The sequence below is a fragment of the Toxorhynchites rutilus genome, chromosome 3, assembly GCF_029784135.1.
Source record: "Toxorhynchites rutilus septentrionalis strain SRP chromosome 3, ASM2978413v1, whole genome shotgun sequence".
Lineage (NCBI taxonomy): Eukaryota > Metazoa > Arthropoda > Insecta > Diptera > Culicidae > Toxorhynchites > Toxorhynchites rutilus.
In genome coordinates this window covers 20,910,220-20,928,581 of record NC_073746.1, presented here as the reverse complement: position 1 = coordinate 20,928,581, position 18,362 = coordinate 20,910,220, and the positions used below count along the sequence as shown (strand labels likewise).

Here is an 18,362-nt window from a genome sequence, read left to right as displayed (position 1 = left end):
TCTTTTCAATACAGAGATATTTTTGTTTGGATGAAAAATTTCCCTTTGGTCTTTGATGATGAATTGTTCAATAGATAACGATCGCATCGCAAATCGAAAGGCAGGAAGCCGAGTGTTTAAGATTTGGTCCGGGGGTATTCAGGGAAAATCTCGCGAATTTCGCGGAATCCGCATCGGAATATTTGTTTATATGTTTCACTCAACATTTCTTTCGCGCCAAACCAGTGAAGCTTCCGGATTCCAACTCAATCGAGTTCCAGCCGCTGACGTAGCCAGCTAATCTTGATTGGGAGGTAGGTGTTTGTACGCTATATTGTTTTCTCGGATGAGGCCACGAGCCTGATGATGAAATGATGATGGAATTGATCTAATTACCATCACTTCTCGGAAGAAACACCTCCGTTATCGATGGAAGCGTTCTCCACTCAAACAAGCAAACCGCCCGTCCAGAAACATTTTTGCAGCCATATGTTTTCCAGTGTTTTTTTTTCTGCCATAGAATACGCACGGTTCTGCGTTGGCATGAAAAACTGGTCCCTGTCAGATGCCATGGAATGCGGACAGGGGGTAACCAAGCGGAAAGAAGACATTCATGAATACACATTGACACCGGTGATCTTTATTTTACCACGCCATGGAGACGAAAGACGATGCGAATGCGAGGAAGCTGTTTGTACCTCCACGATAGCACTTTGTTTCGCAAGACGATTATGCAGATGGGTTCCAGCGGCGCAAACATGCATGTAAACCAACTGACGTTTGAACCGTTGTTTTCCGTCAACCCTAACAACGCCTACGCTCCATTGTTAAAGTTTTTTTTTCTCCCGTGCCGCTTTTCATCGCTCACAATGATGAACCACGGACGATGGGTTGTGCTTCTCGTGTCACGTTTTTCAATTCTAATTTGATTTCGCTCTCGTCAATCATTTCGGGAATGTGTCGTCGGAATGTGGGTCACAGCTGACAATCCGGCTGGCGGTGGCGTTAGATGGCGAAAGATGTTTCTTCTCTTTTGGACGCCCATAATGGTATTTGCTCGTTTTTCGTGGATGGGGTGCATCTCAAGCATACCAAACAGATGCATTTGATGACCAGATATGAATTTCAGATCAGATATCACTCTGATTGTTGTTCACAATTGACAAATTTACGTTAGATTTACAAACAGTTGGCGCAGCGAGTAAAATGATGATGTTTTGTTTTTTTTGGTATGAAATTCGTATAAATTAGTTGGAAAAATTCGAACTCTCCTAAAAGTTTCCGGATTCAAGTATTTTTTATCCACGCTGAAAACGTTAGAAAATCATCTTTTTACAATGTTGTATGTATATTATGAAGAATGGCTTGGTATAAGTGTTGTAACTTTAATGACGGCATTAAGTTTCCCTCCAAGACATTGACGTAGGATTCATAATTCTTTGCGAAATCCCGGCGCTTTTTGATATTGACTTTTCGTAGTAAAGGCTTTTCTGTTTGAAGAAGCTTTGTAGACCTGGGGTGGCATTTCGCATTTCGAAACGAGTGATTTTTGTTCGTTTCGACCACTTTTGCCATTTTGAATCTCGAAGTGAGCTCGAAACGAGATAAATGAACAAGGCAGTTTCGAGCAAAGTTTGACTATACGTAACATTTTTTTTTTATTCGTTTATTTTTACAGGCTCAGTTACGTAAGTTTAAAGGAGCCGAATTCTTAAATATGTTTTTAAAACTATATATATACAAACAATTTTCTTAAATCTATGGTTAGTAATGTGGGAAACCGATTACTCGCGGTGGACTCGAGTTTAGAAGGGTGACATAATTATTACGTAACATTGTGTTCGAGAATTTTTCAACTAGAAACGAGAACAAATGTCTCGACAAGAAATGATTGATCGTATGGGAAAATGCTAGTGAAACGTTGATTTTAATGCTAAACCTTACATCAAAGAAAATTTCAATTGCATTTCCTTTGGTTTTGACGTCTATTTCTACAAGTATGTGAGTATAAATACAATATTTTTATTTCAGCACTATGAAATCACAAAGAAATACAATAAGCATCACACTTGCAGCACATTTTTTCATTTTCTGTAGGCATTAGAATGGGTATATGAGTACCATCAATACCCCGGGTATTTTGAATTTGTCGAAGAAATATTACTTTGTTTCATTAAACGATGTATCCAATTCGATCCATTTTTCGCATACGCTCCTTTCTAGAAGTGGTATCATTTCATTGAACAGTGATGAAACTGTTGGTTGAGCCATACCAAGTAAAAAGTTTTCTCCTTTATTACAATAATTTGGTACGGCCAGAAGCTAGAAGATTCAAAACGGCCGCTAATTTCAAAACTGCGGGAGTAGCAGCGCTTCTGAATGTTGTTTGGAACGCAGTTGTACCCGAAATATTTTGAAATGCTTCTCGACTAAGTCTGATATACTGAAACTAAAGATAATTATTATCATTTATATCGGAAACGTATATAAGACATACACACTTATTTTCACTTAGCGGAAGAGAGTCACTTTTATCCCTCAACTCTCGCATCTGTGGAATAAGCTCTCTTCTTCACTATCGCTATCGTCAAATCGATCTTTTCTTTTTAATCACAATTCTAATATAATAGGCCGTATGAATAAAAACAAAATTCACCTTTACTTTACTTCATTCGAGCAGTCGAGCAGTGAGATTAAGTTTTTACTACGTTTGGTATGAATAAAAGAAACAATAAAGTATTTACTTTTCGAAAATGGATGTTTAGCTGATTCCGTATGAATAAAACAGCATTCATCAAGTATTTACTTTGTTATTATCAAGTATGCTCATGAGCTTACTTTGGATCTGAAAACACTATCATTCGTTTTGATGTCATATCCGATTTATGTTTAATGCTGCTATCTTGCGCTTGAAGTTAAACAAGTTAACGATCCGCATTGATGGCATTGAGCTTCGTTTACTAGTTTAGGGGAGCGTAAAAAAATTGATTGATTTTCAGGCGGAATGAACACGTTTTTGAAATATAAATTATTAATGAAAAATAACTTTCCCGTACCAATTTGGCATTCTGTTTAAATGAAAAACACTTTTGTTTACAGGTGGTGAAAAAATCTTGTACGATATTGTTTTTGAAGACAAGTTTATATTATAATGAAAAGTTTCAGTAATGATGTTGGAAATGTATAGACAAAGGGTTAAATAAAAGTCGGAAAAAAGTGTTTTAAGTGATTAAATAACATTATGTGAACATTTTCATTCAAATTTTAACATTTGAAAACTGGCTTCGTGTCTTCTAATATGATAGGTATTACACTAACGAGATAGGGACCCAAACTATGGTCCCTAATTGAAAGTCGCCACCAGACGTCGACACTATTCCTTTTTCATCGCGAATTTACGCTTTGTCCAAAAAAAACGTTTTGAAACGAAACCTAAACAATCAGTTGATAGATGTTTGACAAAGTAAAAACTATGTTCGAATTCGAAAATCAAATTAGTAAAGTAAACTTTTATTCATACGGATTCAAGTAAATACTAGGAAAGTTTACTTTACTTGGAAACGGGCAGAATAAGTAAATACTTTTTTTTAATCATATGACCTAATATCAAATTAAATTTGGTTTTCGGCATTGATATTTGCAATAGCCGTGAAGTTTGCTTTGTTTATAAACCCAAAAATTTGACGTTTCTCTTCGAGACAAATTTTGCTCGAAATCTAGTACACTGAAAATACCCACAATCCAATCGACGAAAAAAACATCGACCTAACAACGACCGTAACGCTGTTACCTACCCACAATCCAATCGACGGAAAAAACATCGACCTAACAACGACCGTAACGCTGTTACCTATTCACGATGACGACGATTAGGTATCGACATCTAGATACGGCATTAGTTTGTATGAGGCAAACTATTCTCTATCATATTAGTCGGCCCGAATCAGTTTATATTTGCTAAAATTTGTATGAAATTTTTTTCTTGGCATAATTTTTTCTACTTAAAGTACGTTGTCATGACCCTAATTTGAATTATTTTCTATAGATGTTCAGATATTCTCAAAAAAACTTGTCATTATAATATAAAATTATCTCAAAACATATTTTTTTATTACGTTTTTTCACCACTTCCAGGCAATGATGATTTTCACTTACATAGAGTACTAATTTGATTAAGGAAAAATCATGTTCATTCATAATTTTCATTGTAAAAGTGTATTCATTCCTTCTGCAAATCCATACTGTGATGCCTATTCCCCAATATCGCCAACGCGGATAGTTCGTTAGTCGAAAATACTGAATAATTAAACAAACCAAATGGCATCACTGGTGTTTCTTTTTTCCACTCCGCTAAACTGTCATCTCAAACAAAAACAAATGGATCATACAACTGGTGAGTATGAAATATATTTCGGCTTTTTAATTATTAATTATTTTATCTTGTCTTATCAGCTATGAATACATTCGACTCGTTTGCTTCCATCAATCGGTAAGTGAGAAAGATGATTTCTCCCATCACCACAGTGCGGATTTTCCACTTTCGTGGATGAGGTGCATCTCAAGCATACCAAACAGATGCATTTGATGACCAGATATGAATTTCAGATCAGATATCACTTAGATTTACAAACAGTTGGCGCAGCGAGTAAAATGATGATGTTTTGTTTTTTTTTGGTATGAAATTCGTATAAATTAGTTGAAAAAATTCGAACTCTCCTAAAAGTTTCCGGATTCAAGTATTTTTTATCTACGCTGAAAAGGTTAGAAAATCATCTTTTTACAATGTTGTATGTATATTATGAAGAATGGCTTGGTATAAGTGTTGTAACTTTAATGACGGCATTAAGTTTCCCTCCAAGACATTGACGTAGGATTCATAATTCTTTGCGAAATCCCGGCGCTTTTTGATATTGACTTTTCGTAGTAAAGGCTTTTCTGTTTGAAGAAGCTTTGTAGACCTGGGGTGGCATTTCGCATTTCGAAACGAGTGATTTTTGTTCGTTTCGACCACTTTTGCCATTTTGAATCTCGAAGTGAGCTCGAAACGAGAGAAATGAACAAGGCAGTTTCGAGCAAAGTTTGACATTATTTTTACAGGCTCAGTTACGTAAGTTTAAAGGAGCCGAATTCTTAAATATGTTTTTAAAACTATATATATACAAACAATTTTCTTAAATCTATGGTTAGTAATGTGGGAAACCGATTACTCGCGGTGGACTCGAGTTTAGAAGGGTGACATAATTATTACGTAACATTGTGTTCGAGAATTTTTCAACTAGAAACGAGAACAAATGTCTCGACAAGAAATGATTGATCGTATGGGAAAATGCTAGTGAAACGTTGATTTTAATGCTAAACCGTACATCAAAGAAAATTTCAATTGCATTTCCTTTGGTTTTGACGTCTATTTCTACAAGTATGTGAGTATAAATACAATTTTTTTATTTCAGCACTATGAAATCACAAAGAAATACAATAAGCATCACACTTGCAGCACATTTTTTCATTTTCTGTAGGCATTAGAATGGGTATATGAGTACCATCAATACGCCGGGTATTTTGAATTTGTCGAAGAAATATTACTTTGTTTCATTAAACGATGTATCCAATTCGATCCATTTTTCGCATACGCTCCTTTCTAGAAGTGGTATCATTTCATTGAACAGTGATGAAACTGTTGGTTGAGCCATACCAAGTAAAAAGTTTTCTCCTTTATTACAATAATTTGGTACGGCCAGAAGCTAGAAGATTCAAAACGGCCGCTAATTTCAAAGCTGCGGGAGTAGCAGCGCTTCTGAATGTTGTTTGGAACGCAGTTGTACCCGAAATATTTTGAAATGCTTCTCGACTAAGTCTGATATACTATTTTTTTTATTTTATTTAAATCGTTTATTTTTACAGGCTCAGTTACATAGGTTTAAAGGAGCCGAACTCCTTACTGTATTGTTACTAGTATATAAACATTTTTCCTTAATTCTAATGTTAATAATATAGGAAACCGATTACTCGCGGTCAACTCGAGTTTAGAAGGGTGACATATTTTCTTCAGGAAAAGGAGGGGATATGAGGATATGTTGACAATGATCACACTCACACTCTCAATCACACTCTCAATCACACTCATCACACTCAATTCTTAAACCTATCTTATATTTAATATGTATTTACATTTCATCTTATTCTTAAGAAGGGATCCGATCTCTCACAAAGGAAAAGGAAAAGGAAAAACTAAGGGTGTAAGGACAATCACACACGAAGATCGATAGCTTTAAGGAATACATATATTTGGGACATGTAATCAAGGTCTAACCGAGCCAACACGTCTCTCACCGGCATTATGGGCTGCCTTCCTCGGGCCCGAAGGGTAACTACTAAATTCGATCTGGCAACAAGATACAGCTCGCACGACCAAACAACGTGCTCGATGTCGTGTAGTCTGATATACTGAAACTAAAGATAATTATTATCATTTATATCGGAAACGTATATAAGACATACACACTTATTTTCACTTAGCGGAAGAGAGTCACTTTTATCCCTCAACTCTCGCATCTGTGGAATAAGCTCTCTTCTTCACTATCGCTATCGTCAAATCGATCTTTTCTTTTTAATCACAATTCTAATATAATAGGCCGTATGAATAAAAACAAAATTCACCTTTACTTTACTTCATTCGAGCAGTCGAGCAGTGAGATTAAGTTTTTACTACGTTTGGTATGAATAAAAGAAACAACAAAGTATTTACTTTTCGAAAATGGATGTTTAGCTGATTCCGTATGAATAAAACAGCATTCATCAAGTATTTACTTCGTTATTATCAAGTATGCTCATGAGCTTACTTTGGATCTGAAAACACTATCATTCGTTTTGATGTCATATCCGATTTATGTTTAATGCTGCTATCTTGCGCTTGAAGTTAAACAAGTTAACGATCCGCATTGATGGCATTGAGCTTCGTTTACTAGTTTAGGGGAGCGTAAAAAAATTGATTGATTTTCAGGCGGAATGAACACGTTTTTGAAATATAAATTATTAATGAAAAATAACTTTCCCGCACCAATTTGGCATTCTGTTTAAATGAAAAACACTTTTGTTTACAGGTGGTGAAAAAATCTTGTACGATATTGTTTTTGAAGACAAGTTTATATTATAATGAAAAGTTTCAGTAATGATGTTGGAAATGTATAGACAAAGGGTTAAATTAAAGTCGGAAAAAAGTGTTTTAAGTGATTAAATAACATTATGTGAACATTTTCATTCAAATTTTAACATTTTAAAACTGGCTTCGTGTCTTCTAATATGATAGGTATTACACTAACGAGATAGGGACCCAAACTATGGTCCCTAATTGAAAGTCGCCACCAGACGTCGACACTATTCCTTTTTCATCGCGAATTCACGCTTTGTCCAAAAAAAAAACGTTTTGAAACGAACCCTAAACAATCAGTTGATAGATGTTTGACAAAGTAAAAACTATGTTCGAATTCGAAAATCAAATTAGTAAAGTAAACTTTTATTCATACGGATTCAAGTAAATACTAGGAAAGTTTACTTTACTTGGAAACGGGCAGAATAAGTAAATACTTTTTTTTTAATCATACGACCTAATATCAAATTAAATTTGGTTTTCGGCATTGATATTTGCAATAGCCGTGAAGTTTGCTTTGTTTATAAACCCAAAAATTTGACGTTTCTCTTCGAGACAAATTTTGCTCGAAATCTAGTACACTGAGAATACCCACAATCCAATCGACGAAAAAAACATCGACCTAACAACGACCGTAACGCTGTTACCTACCCACAATCCAATCGACGGAAAAAACATCGACCTAACAACGACCGTAACGCTGTTACCTATTCACGATGACGACGATTAGGTATCGACATCTAGATACGGCATTAGTTTGTATGAGGCAAACTATTCTCTATCATATTAGTCGGCCCGAATCAGTTTATATTTGCTAAAATTTGTATGAAATTTTTTTCTTGGCATAATTTTTTCTACTTAAAGTACGTTGTCATGACCCTAATTTGAATTATTTTCTATAGATGTTCAGATATTCTCAAAAAAACTTGTCATTATAATATAAAATTATCTCAAAACATATTTTTTTATTACGTTTTTTCACCACTTGCAGGCAATGATGATTTTCACTTACATAGAGTACTAATTTGATTAAGGAAAAATCATGTTCAATCATAATTTTCATTTTAAAAGTGTATTCATTCCTTCTGCAAATCCATACTGTGATGCCTATTCCCCAATATCGCCAACGCGGATAGTTCGTTAGTCGAAAATACTGAATAATTAAACAAACCAAATGGCATCACTGGTGTTTCTTTTTTCCACTCCGCTAAACTGTCATCTCAAACAAAAACAAATGGATCATACAACTGGTGAGTATGAAATATATTTCGGCTTTTTAATTATTAATTATTTTATCTTGTCTTATCAGCTATGAATACATTCGACTCGTTTGCTTCCATCAATCGGTAAGTGAGAAAGATGATTTCTCCCATCACCACAGTGCGGATTTCCACTTCTATCACAGCAGCCAACAACATCCGTTTTCCTGCAGCAGTAACCTCCAACCCCTGTTGGCAATGCCGGGGGACAGCATTAACAGCAGCAGCAGCAGCAGAATTTGACCATGGTATGGTATTGCGAAGAACTTTCCCCATTAGAGGTTCCGTGCTTCGCGCACATTCAAAAATCCTCTTCAGACACGAAAACTCAACGACAAGGAGGTATTTATCAACTTGCTCAGCTGAATTACCACCCCGGAGGAACCCGAATGCACTGATTCCGTAGTATAGTAGAATGAAAATAGGCGAGGTAAGCGAACGTAATCGCATGAAATTTTAATGTTCGCATTTTTATCCGGATCATACAACTGGTGAGTAGGGAATTCATTTCTGCTTTGCACTTACTAATCATTTTATTTTGTTTCAGCTATGAATACATCCGACTCAATCAATCGGCGAGTGAGAAAGATGATTTCCCTCATCACCACATTGCTTATTTCCTCTTCTGTCACACCAGCCAACAGCATCAGCTTTCCCGCAGCAGTATCCTTTAAGTCCAGGGTGCTATTCCGGGGAACAGCATCAACAGCAACAGCAGCAGGACCTGGCCATCGATAGTATTTCGAGCAATTTTCCCCATCGGCGATCACGTGCTTCACGCACATTGAAGAATCCTCCTCAGCCACATATCTGTGTCATCAAGGGCAAGGAGGTATTCATCAATGTACTTAGTCAGATTTGAATCGTCAATCCAGACAACCCGGATGCACCGATTCCATTATATACCTTATTTTTATTATTTTTTTTTTCAATAAAATGATTAAAATCGATCAATGTATTTCCTTTTCATTTTCAATAACACACCAATACAAACAAGCAGCAAGCAGTGCTGGAAGCAGCGCTGCAAGCAGGTCGACGCCTTGCACATGTTGGCGAAAAAGTGGCGTCAAGTTGTTCGATGAATGCATATGAAAGGTCGATAACTCGATTGCAAGGTGGCAGCATTTGAGGTCGATTGTTGACATTTCATCGACCCGATCTTGGCAGGCAAAACGGAATGTGGGTAATAACTCAAAAAAGATACTAATACTAAAATCGATTCGATTCCAGTTTGAATTGTCTCGAAACGAGTTACTCGTTTGGAAATGCGCAATGTCACCCCTGATTCATGCTCACAGTTCGACTAGTTATGTTGAGGCCCAACTTTTCCTGGGTCATCCTATAGATCTATCGGGATCCGATCGAACCGAGCGATCAGTTTCCGCATTTCTACCGATTTTTGACCCATTGCCTAAGTATCAAATAAATATGCTTATTATCGTCGAATATTTACATAATTCGCAAATATCTTATGTTAAAAACACAATGTTTTGGCAAATATATCGACGAAATCGAATGGACCAGCCTTGTTTACTTTTTATTTACCGATAGCAAATCGACCGAGTTTCAGACGAAATCTGCTATCGCGTAAATATGTGTGAAATTTGTTGCATCATGGTATATTGACTAGATTATGTAGAGAATGTTTATTTTATTCAATTCGCTTGTTACCACTTCAGCTGGAGATGGGATAGTAAAGCTGGTGCCATCTTTCAGATATTCGCAATTCTTACAACAAGAGCGTAGCAAAATAGAATTTAACGACAGGAACAGTTCGACAGTAAAACTATTTTTTTTGCAAAATTCAATTTTATTGCCTTCGAGGGCGTAGTACTCTTTCGGTTTTTCCTCAAAATATGCCACACTTTCGGTAATCACTTCATCATCGGTCTTAAATTTCTTGCCAGTGAGTATTCTCTTCAGGTCTACGAACAGAAAATAGTCGCTGAGGGCCAGATCTGGAGAATACGGTGGATGCGAAGGCAATTCGAAGCCCAATTCATACAATTACACACGAAATTCGGATTTTTCCATTTTTTCATAATAACAAAAGTTGCTCCACTCTCAATGCTGTAACACACGAACCGATCGACCAATTGCTGTCAAATTTTGACACGTATCCATTGAAAGATGGTGCTTTGTGATAGTCAAGTAGATTTTTGCAAGAGGTGCCATCTAGACGTCAACCTTATGAACTTTTCAGCCGAACTGTTATGGGCACCCATTCAATTTTCGCATTCACTACTCACTATGTATTTTTTATTCTATTATTTTTTATTACACGCTGAATGATTTATGTCCGACGCAAACTTCCGAATTTTATATCGAACACGAGAAAGCAGGAGAATCATTTCGTGAAATGGGTGAGGCGAAGAAAAATTATTGACATCAAAAGGTTAGTAATATTAGAACGTTATTTAAAAAAAAAAAAGTATATTCTGTATGAAATCCCAAAATTCTGTAATCTGTAACTACAGATTCTTGTGTTAACACTTTGCGGACCGCTCACGAGATTTCTCGTGTTTCGCGTCCCATCCGTTGTAGACCGCTCACGAGATTTCTAGTCTTCACGTTTCTTTTTTGCGGACTTGTGTGAAATTAGCGGATAAATTTTGTTGTTGCGTGCAACTTTTTTGTTCAACGTCTTGCTGGATTTAATGAATAATGAATTATTTCAAGTGAAATAAATTGATCGTTTATCAAGTAACAGTTTTCAAAATCATGCTCATTAGATAAAGAATTCAACCATTCATCTTTCCACATAATTCATTTTTTTCTTGATCGTGTCAGAGAAAAGTTATAGACTGAAACGTGAGCATGGGTCAATATAGGAAAATTTACAGAATTTTGAAAATCAAACAAAGTTGTTCGAATAGAGTTATCGAAGTTATTTTACCTATCTTCCAGCCACAATTTTATAAATTGAAAAAGGATATGAGAAAAGTTATAAGCCATGTTGTATGGAAGAAATTAATTATGTAAAAGAAAAAGGTTTTTTGAAAGGATCCAAAACACATTCTCGAGATTGTACTTATTCGATATAGAATATTTTTATCTATCTTTAGCAAAATTTTCATTGGTCGGAAAAGGGTCTAAGAAAAGTTATAGCCCAAAACCTATACAACTTGTACGGAGGAAATAAATTAATTTGAAGATAATTGAAAAAAGTTATTTGAAAGAAACCAAAACACATTTTTGAGATAATATACTTTTGTCCATCTTCAGCCAAATTTTCGTTGGCCGGAAAAGAGTCTGAGAAAAGATAGGGGCCAAAATGTATACAAGTTGTAGGAGGGAAATCAATGAATTTATCGAAAATGGAAATAGAACTTTTTCACACTCGAAAAAAATGAAGAAATAGCATGCGAAGTCGAAATTTTTAGGTGATTTTTTAAATGCTTTAAAATCATGAAATATCAACGCATGAAGATGGGATATAAATCTCTTTCAAGCATAATTTACATGGATTTACACGAAATATTTTACAGAGAAATTTGTATTTCGATGTATGTATATGTAGTGGATAAAAATATCGGGAAAAAATGAGAAATAGATTTCTTTCTGTTTTTTTCAAAGATAGCAAATCCAATTAATGTTATCAACTATCTTTCATTTGATTTCTATAACGTTGTTGTGGACCATTCAGTACTGAGATATTATTGTATGAACGAGAAATTTCGAATTCGTTTTTGATAATAAATAGAGTTCAATAAATTATAATCGAAAAACAGTTTTGAAAACTCTAATAAATTCTATACACTCGGATTTTTTTTACGCAGGGGATATAATTTTGATATAATTCGTCGCGGTACACCATAGTAGATGTACTTTGAGTATTTTCTCATACCCTTAAATACCCATATAATTGAATAATCTTAATCGAATGAGTACTATCTCGAAAATGTGTTTTGGGTCCTTTCAAATAACTTTTTTCAATTTTCTTTAAATAAATTTATTTCACCAATATAAGTTGTACCAATGAAAATTTGACTAAAGATAACTAAAAAAATGGGTGGGTCATATCTATGATATAACCGCAAGGTTGACGTGAGACTACCTTAACTTAGCAATCATTTGTTTGTATTGATTTAATTTTTGATTGAATGAAACAATTTCCGAATTCAATGTATTTGCTTTGTGAGTAAAAAGATTGTATAACGCCATGTGAGGTCAATTCATGCATTTGGATAGATTATGTTCTTTGTTACAAATAAATTTAATGACAGTCTTTTTACTTTTGGTATGATGACATCTTGGTTTTGAACTCTGTGTGCCAAACACATTTCAGTCGGAACAAAAATGCCCCCGATTTGCATGTATTGTCCAATTCCGGACGCTCCATGAATTTTCAAGTCTGTGTTAGGGAAACAGTTTTCAGTCGGAACAAAAATGCCCCTGACTTGCATGAATTTGTAATGCCAATTTCCCCAGATACCTTGGTTCTGAAGTTTGTGTTGGGGAAACACATTTCAGCCGTAACAAAAATTCCCCCGACTTGCATGTTTTTGCAATACCAATTTCCCTACGCTCCATGGATTTGCAGTCTGTGTTAGGGAAACACATTTCAGTCGGAACAAAAATACCCCCGACTCTTTTCATGTGTTTGCAAAGCGGATTCCCCCAGGCACATTGATTTTGAAATCCGTGTTAGGGAAACACAGCTCAGTGGGAACAAAAATACCCCCGACTTGCATGTATATTTACTAAGCGGATTCCCACAGGTACATTGATTTTGAAGTCTGTGTTCAGGAAACCGTAAATCGGGCCAATCAAAACTAGGCACTTAGGGCGTTTAGATAACGCTTGACATTTCACAGTTATTCAATTTTTTATCTAATGAAAAATCAGCAATTAGCAGCACAGCAGAGGCCGTCATCGGGTATGAACAACGAGGACAACGGAACAAATGGTTTGACGACGAGTGCCGAGCGCTCCTGAACGAGAAGGATGCAGCACGCGCAGCCATGCTGCAACGAGCGACTCGACAAAACGTGGAACGATACAGACTGAAACGAAGGCAGCAAACACATCTCTTTCGGGAAAAAAAGCGCCGCCTGGAAGAGAAAGAGTGTGAGGAGATGGAGCTGCTTTATCGTTCTCGAGAATCGCGGAAGTTCTTCAAGAAACTAAACGCCTCGCACAAAGGCTTTGTGCCGCGGGCCGAAATGTGCAGAAACAAGGAAGGAGGCATCTTGACGAACGAACGCGAGGTGATCGAAAGGTGGAGGCAGCACTACGATGAACACCTGAACAGCGCGCAGACAGGAGACCTAGACGGCGTTGAGGAGGACTACACCGGTGCAATGAACAACGACGACGTACCACCCCCGACGATGGGTGAAGTTAAGGAGGCCATTAATCAGCTCAAGAACCACAAAGCAGCTGGTAAGGATGGCCTCGTACCGGAGCTCTTCAAGGGAGGTCCGAGAAAACTTGTAGAGTGTATGCACTGGTTGATAGTCAGGATCTGGGACACAGAACAGCTACCGGAGGAGTGGAAGGACGGGGTAATCTGCCCCATCTATAAAAAAGGCGACAAGTTGGATTGTGGGAACTATCGTGCCATCACAATCCTGAATGGTGCCTACAAAATTTTGTCTCAGATCCTCTTCCGCCGCCTATCGCCAATAGTAAGTAGATTTGTGGGAAGTTATCAGGCCGGATTCATGCCCGGTTGCTCGACGACGGACCAGATTTTTACACTGCGGCAGATCCTCCAAAAGTGCCGCGAGTATCAGGTCCCTACACACCACATCTTCGTCGACTTCAAGGCCGCATATGATACAATCGACCGACGACAGCTATGGAGGATCATGGACGAACACGGCTTTCCCCGAAAGCTGACAAGACTGATTCAGGCAACGATGAACGGTGTGCGGTGCAGTGTGCGGATCTCAGGTGAGCTCGGAATCATTTGAGACTCACAGGGGACTTCGACAAGGCGATGTAATCTCCTGTCTGCTCTTCAACGTGGCGCTGGAAGGTGTTATGCGGAGAGCGGGCTTCAACATGCGGGGCACGATTTTCAACAAGTCTAGTCAGTTTATCTGCTTCGCCGACGACGTGGACATAATCGGAAGAACACATGCGACGGTAGCCGACTTGTATACCCGACTGTAACACGAAGCAGGGCTGATTGGGCTTGGGATCAATGCGTCTAAGTCTAAATACATGCTAGCTGGAGGGACTGATCGCAACAGAGTTCTTCTTGGTAGTAGTGTTGCGATCGACGGCGACGAGCTCGAGGTGGTAGAGGAATTTGTCTACCTAGGCTCATTGATAACAACTGACAACAACAACAGCCGTGAAATTCGAAGACGCATTGTCAATGGAAGTCGTGCCTACTATGGGCTCCGCAAATCCTTGAGGTCCAACAAACTCCGACCCCGTACGAAGTGTACCATGTACAAATCCCTAATTCGACCGGTTGTTCTCTATGGGCACGAAGCATGGATGATGCTTGAAGAGGACTCACAAGCGCTTGGAGTTTTCGAACGCCGAGTGCTCAGAACAATATACGGTGGTGTACAGGAAAGCGGAGTATGGAGAAGGAGAATGAACCACGAACTGGCGCAACTCTACGGCGAACCCAGCATTCAGAAAGTCGCCAAGGCTGGACGAGTGCGATGGGCAGGGCATGTTGCAAGATTGCCGGACAGCAGCCCTGCAAAGATGGTGTTCGCATCGAATCCGGTAGGAACAAGAAGGAGAGGAGCCCAGCGAGCGAGGTGGTTGGACCAGGTGGAGCAGGACTTGGCAAGAATCGGTGCAGCCGGGAGCTGGAGAACTGCAGCCATGGATCGGGACTATTGGCGAAAAATTGTGAAGAAGATCTAATCTCTCAATGGGATGTAGTATCATTATAAATAAAAAATCTAATGAAAAATAACATTTTAATCATTGCGATAGAAGCGTAGAAATATTCCGAATCAATTGATGCAATAATCTTTCCGATCCAGTAAGAAATGTTCGTGTTATAAGCATTTGGAATCTTTCATTTTTTCCTGCATGTTCTGTGTTTAGGTTTTCATTTTACCCCCCATATACTCCGGTTAGACGTAGTCCCACGTCAAAAATATTCTTTATCGAATGAGTACTATCTCGAGAATGTGTTTTCGGTCCTTTCAAATAACTTTTTTCAATTTTCTTCAAAATAATTAATTTCTCCCATACAACTTTTTTTAATTCGTTTATTTTTACATGCTCAGTTACATAACTTTTAAGGAGCCGAATTCTTAACTATATTTTTATAACTATATATAAACAATTTCCTAATTCTATGGTTAGTAAGGTGAAAAACCGATTACTCGCGGTTCACTCCCTCCCATACAACTTGGCCTATAACTTTTATCAGACCCTTTTCCGATTGATCGAATTGTGGCTGGAAGATAGGTTTAATATTTCTCTATCGAATAACTTCGATAACTCTATTCGAACTTTTTTTTTATTTTCAAAATTCTGTATATTTTCCTATACTGACCCATTCAATTCTCTATCTAATGAGCATGATTTTGAAGGTTGTTACTTGATAAACAATCAATTTATTTCAACTGAAATAATTCATTATTCATTAAATGCAGCAAGACGTTGAACAGAAACTTGCACGCAACAAAAACTTTTATCCGCTGAACTTTCATCCGCTAACTTCACACATAGAGGCGAATGAACTGCAAACTTTAAAGCCTCTTAAGAACTTGCAAGTAAAGCAAGCAACTACATACAAGTCAAAACGTGCGGTCCAATGCGTATGTCTTACATATTTCTTCTCGGTACATAAAGTGTTAAGAATTCGGAAAATAATCGATTGATAGTTAGTGACCAAATGGCTGAGTTAGTGACCAAATGGCTCTAAATTGCACATTTTCATTTTCGTGACGTGACTGATTTTCTGTTTTTTTTTCAATTTGTATCCCCAATATGTTCCCGAAAAACGTAATCTTACACATGCACCTATTCAAACAGTTATAAATTTATACATTACAACATCGTTGTCATATCCGTCATAGTTCGAATATCTACTTGGCACATGGCAACAACAAACAAACAATTTTCCGGTAACTTGAAAAAAGGCCAAACAATTTTTTGGCCCATGTCAACATCCAATTACTACGCTATATCTCGCACATTGGCAAGCGCAACCAACTGGCACTGGCATAAACTTCGATGTGTTCTATTAAACACATCGTTGGACTCATTCTGTCAAACCCAGAATCACTTATTACCTACTGGGTCAAACAATCTCGCCCTCTCCATAGTATATTGAATACGGGTAGAGCGATGCAATTGAACCGAGGGGTAGTGACCCAAATAACCAATGTAACAAGATAACTTTGCATATAATACCACGGGCAAACGACTGGAAGGGGGAATCTGCTTGGGCATGAGCGAAACCTAACTCCGGGGAAAAAATAGCCGCAAACAATGCGAATGATAATGACAATAAAAAACAACATGTTCCGGGATTATGAGGGTAAACGCGGTAGAAACAGTAAAACAAGAGCTGTCAAGTGGAAAGCAGAAAATTATCCATTAGAGAAGCATTAAGGTCATCTGTATAGTTACCGGTCACGGGGGAAAGGGGAGGAGTAGAAATGGGTCTCGTGTGGAACCAATTCTCCGTCTCCTACAATCCATCGTTAAAACCCACGCATCAGTTGTAATAAAAGCTACCTTAATGTAACCGTACTCTGGCCGATGTTGTTCACAATAATGTATGCTCAACACGGGTTGAGAACGGGTTGACAGGTAATCAGCTATGAGGGGGAAGACTGAATTGTTTGTGCTGTTATGAAATGATAAAAGAACATACCAATCTGTGGGGGACAGGAACGCTGATCGCCGGTATCATATCAATCACAGGAAGAAGCCGGGCTACATTATATGGTTCCCTGGTGGGTCGTGGCCCCTCTTGTGTGGCGACGGACAATGGGGAAAGTAACTGCTGTTTATCACGTTTTTGTGTTCGGAATTGTCGGTTTGCCCTCTGAACGAAGCAAGCTTTGTTGAAGCGATCTAATTGCTTAGTTATTGACTTTTTGTCGTGAATGCGTTCATCTGAATCATCCATCAAGCGACGAAATTTGATTGAAATTTTGGAAACTCAGTCTTTTGCTGTTGGTGCGCTAAATTTGCAATTAGCTGTTATTTCTAATTCTGAAAATTTCATGCAGAGACTATGAAAGGAACATTGTCGAGATGTAACGTAAATTTGTCGAAACCATTGCGCACAGCTTTGACAAACAGCTGCTGATCGAGTTCTAGAAATAACACGTTATTTACCAGTACGAAAAGCATCCAATTCCCATTGCATTCGTATAAATCTCCATCTCTCAGCTTCGACACTCCGACACGATCGGGACCTCAACAAACACCGGCCAACGGCTCCATCGTTCCATTCCGATTCCGTAAATAGACCCATTGCATCACTACTGAGTGAAGCGCAAAACAAAGGCAAATACACATTGCAGAAGCTGTGTGTCAGAAATTAACGTGGGCGTCAATCCGCTCTGATCCCCAGATACACCCCCCGATGGCGTCGTCGTCGTCGTTGTCGGGCAAATCGGTCAGTGAAGAAAAAAATATATATCTCCATTAAGTTCTATTCCATGAGCGCCCGCGTTTGTGTGCTCTCTGCTGCGTCCGGAATGCGTCAGACGAGTTTTAATAAAAGTCAGCCAACAGAAAACAACATATTCAACAATTGTAATATGATCACGCTTAAACCCAACTCATCAATATTCAAGGCCTCTAAGGCAATAAACCACCCCCGAGGGCGCTGGGCGATATAAACATAAAATGTGATACGATACCCGAGCCAGCAATCTGGCCCAAGGGTTCGTTTACTATTTATGATTGTATAACTCGACGCGCACCAAGGGCAGCGGCGAGTTTGTCTTCCTTCCGCCCCGCTGCGAGTTTAGCTAGCAGCAGAAATTTAACCAAACATGTGGCGCGCATCCGGCACACATGTTTCAGCA

The 18,362-nt window shown here is 38.0% G+C and overlaps 1 protein-coding gene and 1 long non-coding RNA gene across 4 annotated transcripts in view; one reads left to right on the top strand and one right to left on the bottom strand.

Annotated features, from left to right (window-relative positions):
• Nucleotides 1-18,362, bottom strand: part of LOC129775943 (protein phosphatase 1 regulatory subunit 14B) — a 260,278-nt gene that overhangs the window by 30,484 nt on the left and 211,432 nt on the right. The gene's annotated exons all lie outside the window — the stretch shown is intronic.
• LOC129775944 (uncharacterized) lies at nucleotides 8,240-9,299 on the top strand. The gene is made up of 3 exons (XR_008743035.1): nucleotides 8,240-8,376; nucleotides 8,436-8,876; nucleotides 8,933-9,299. It is a non-coding gene; the product is annotated as an uncharacterized LOC129775944 (long non-coding RNA).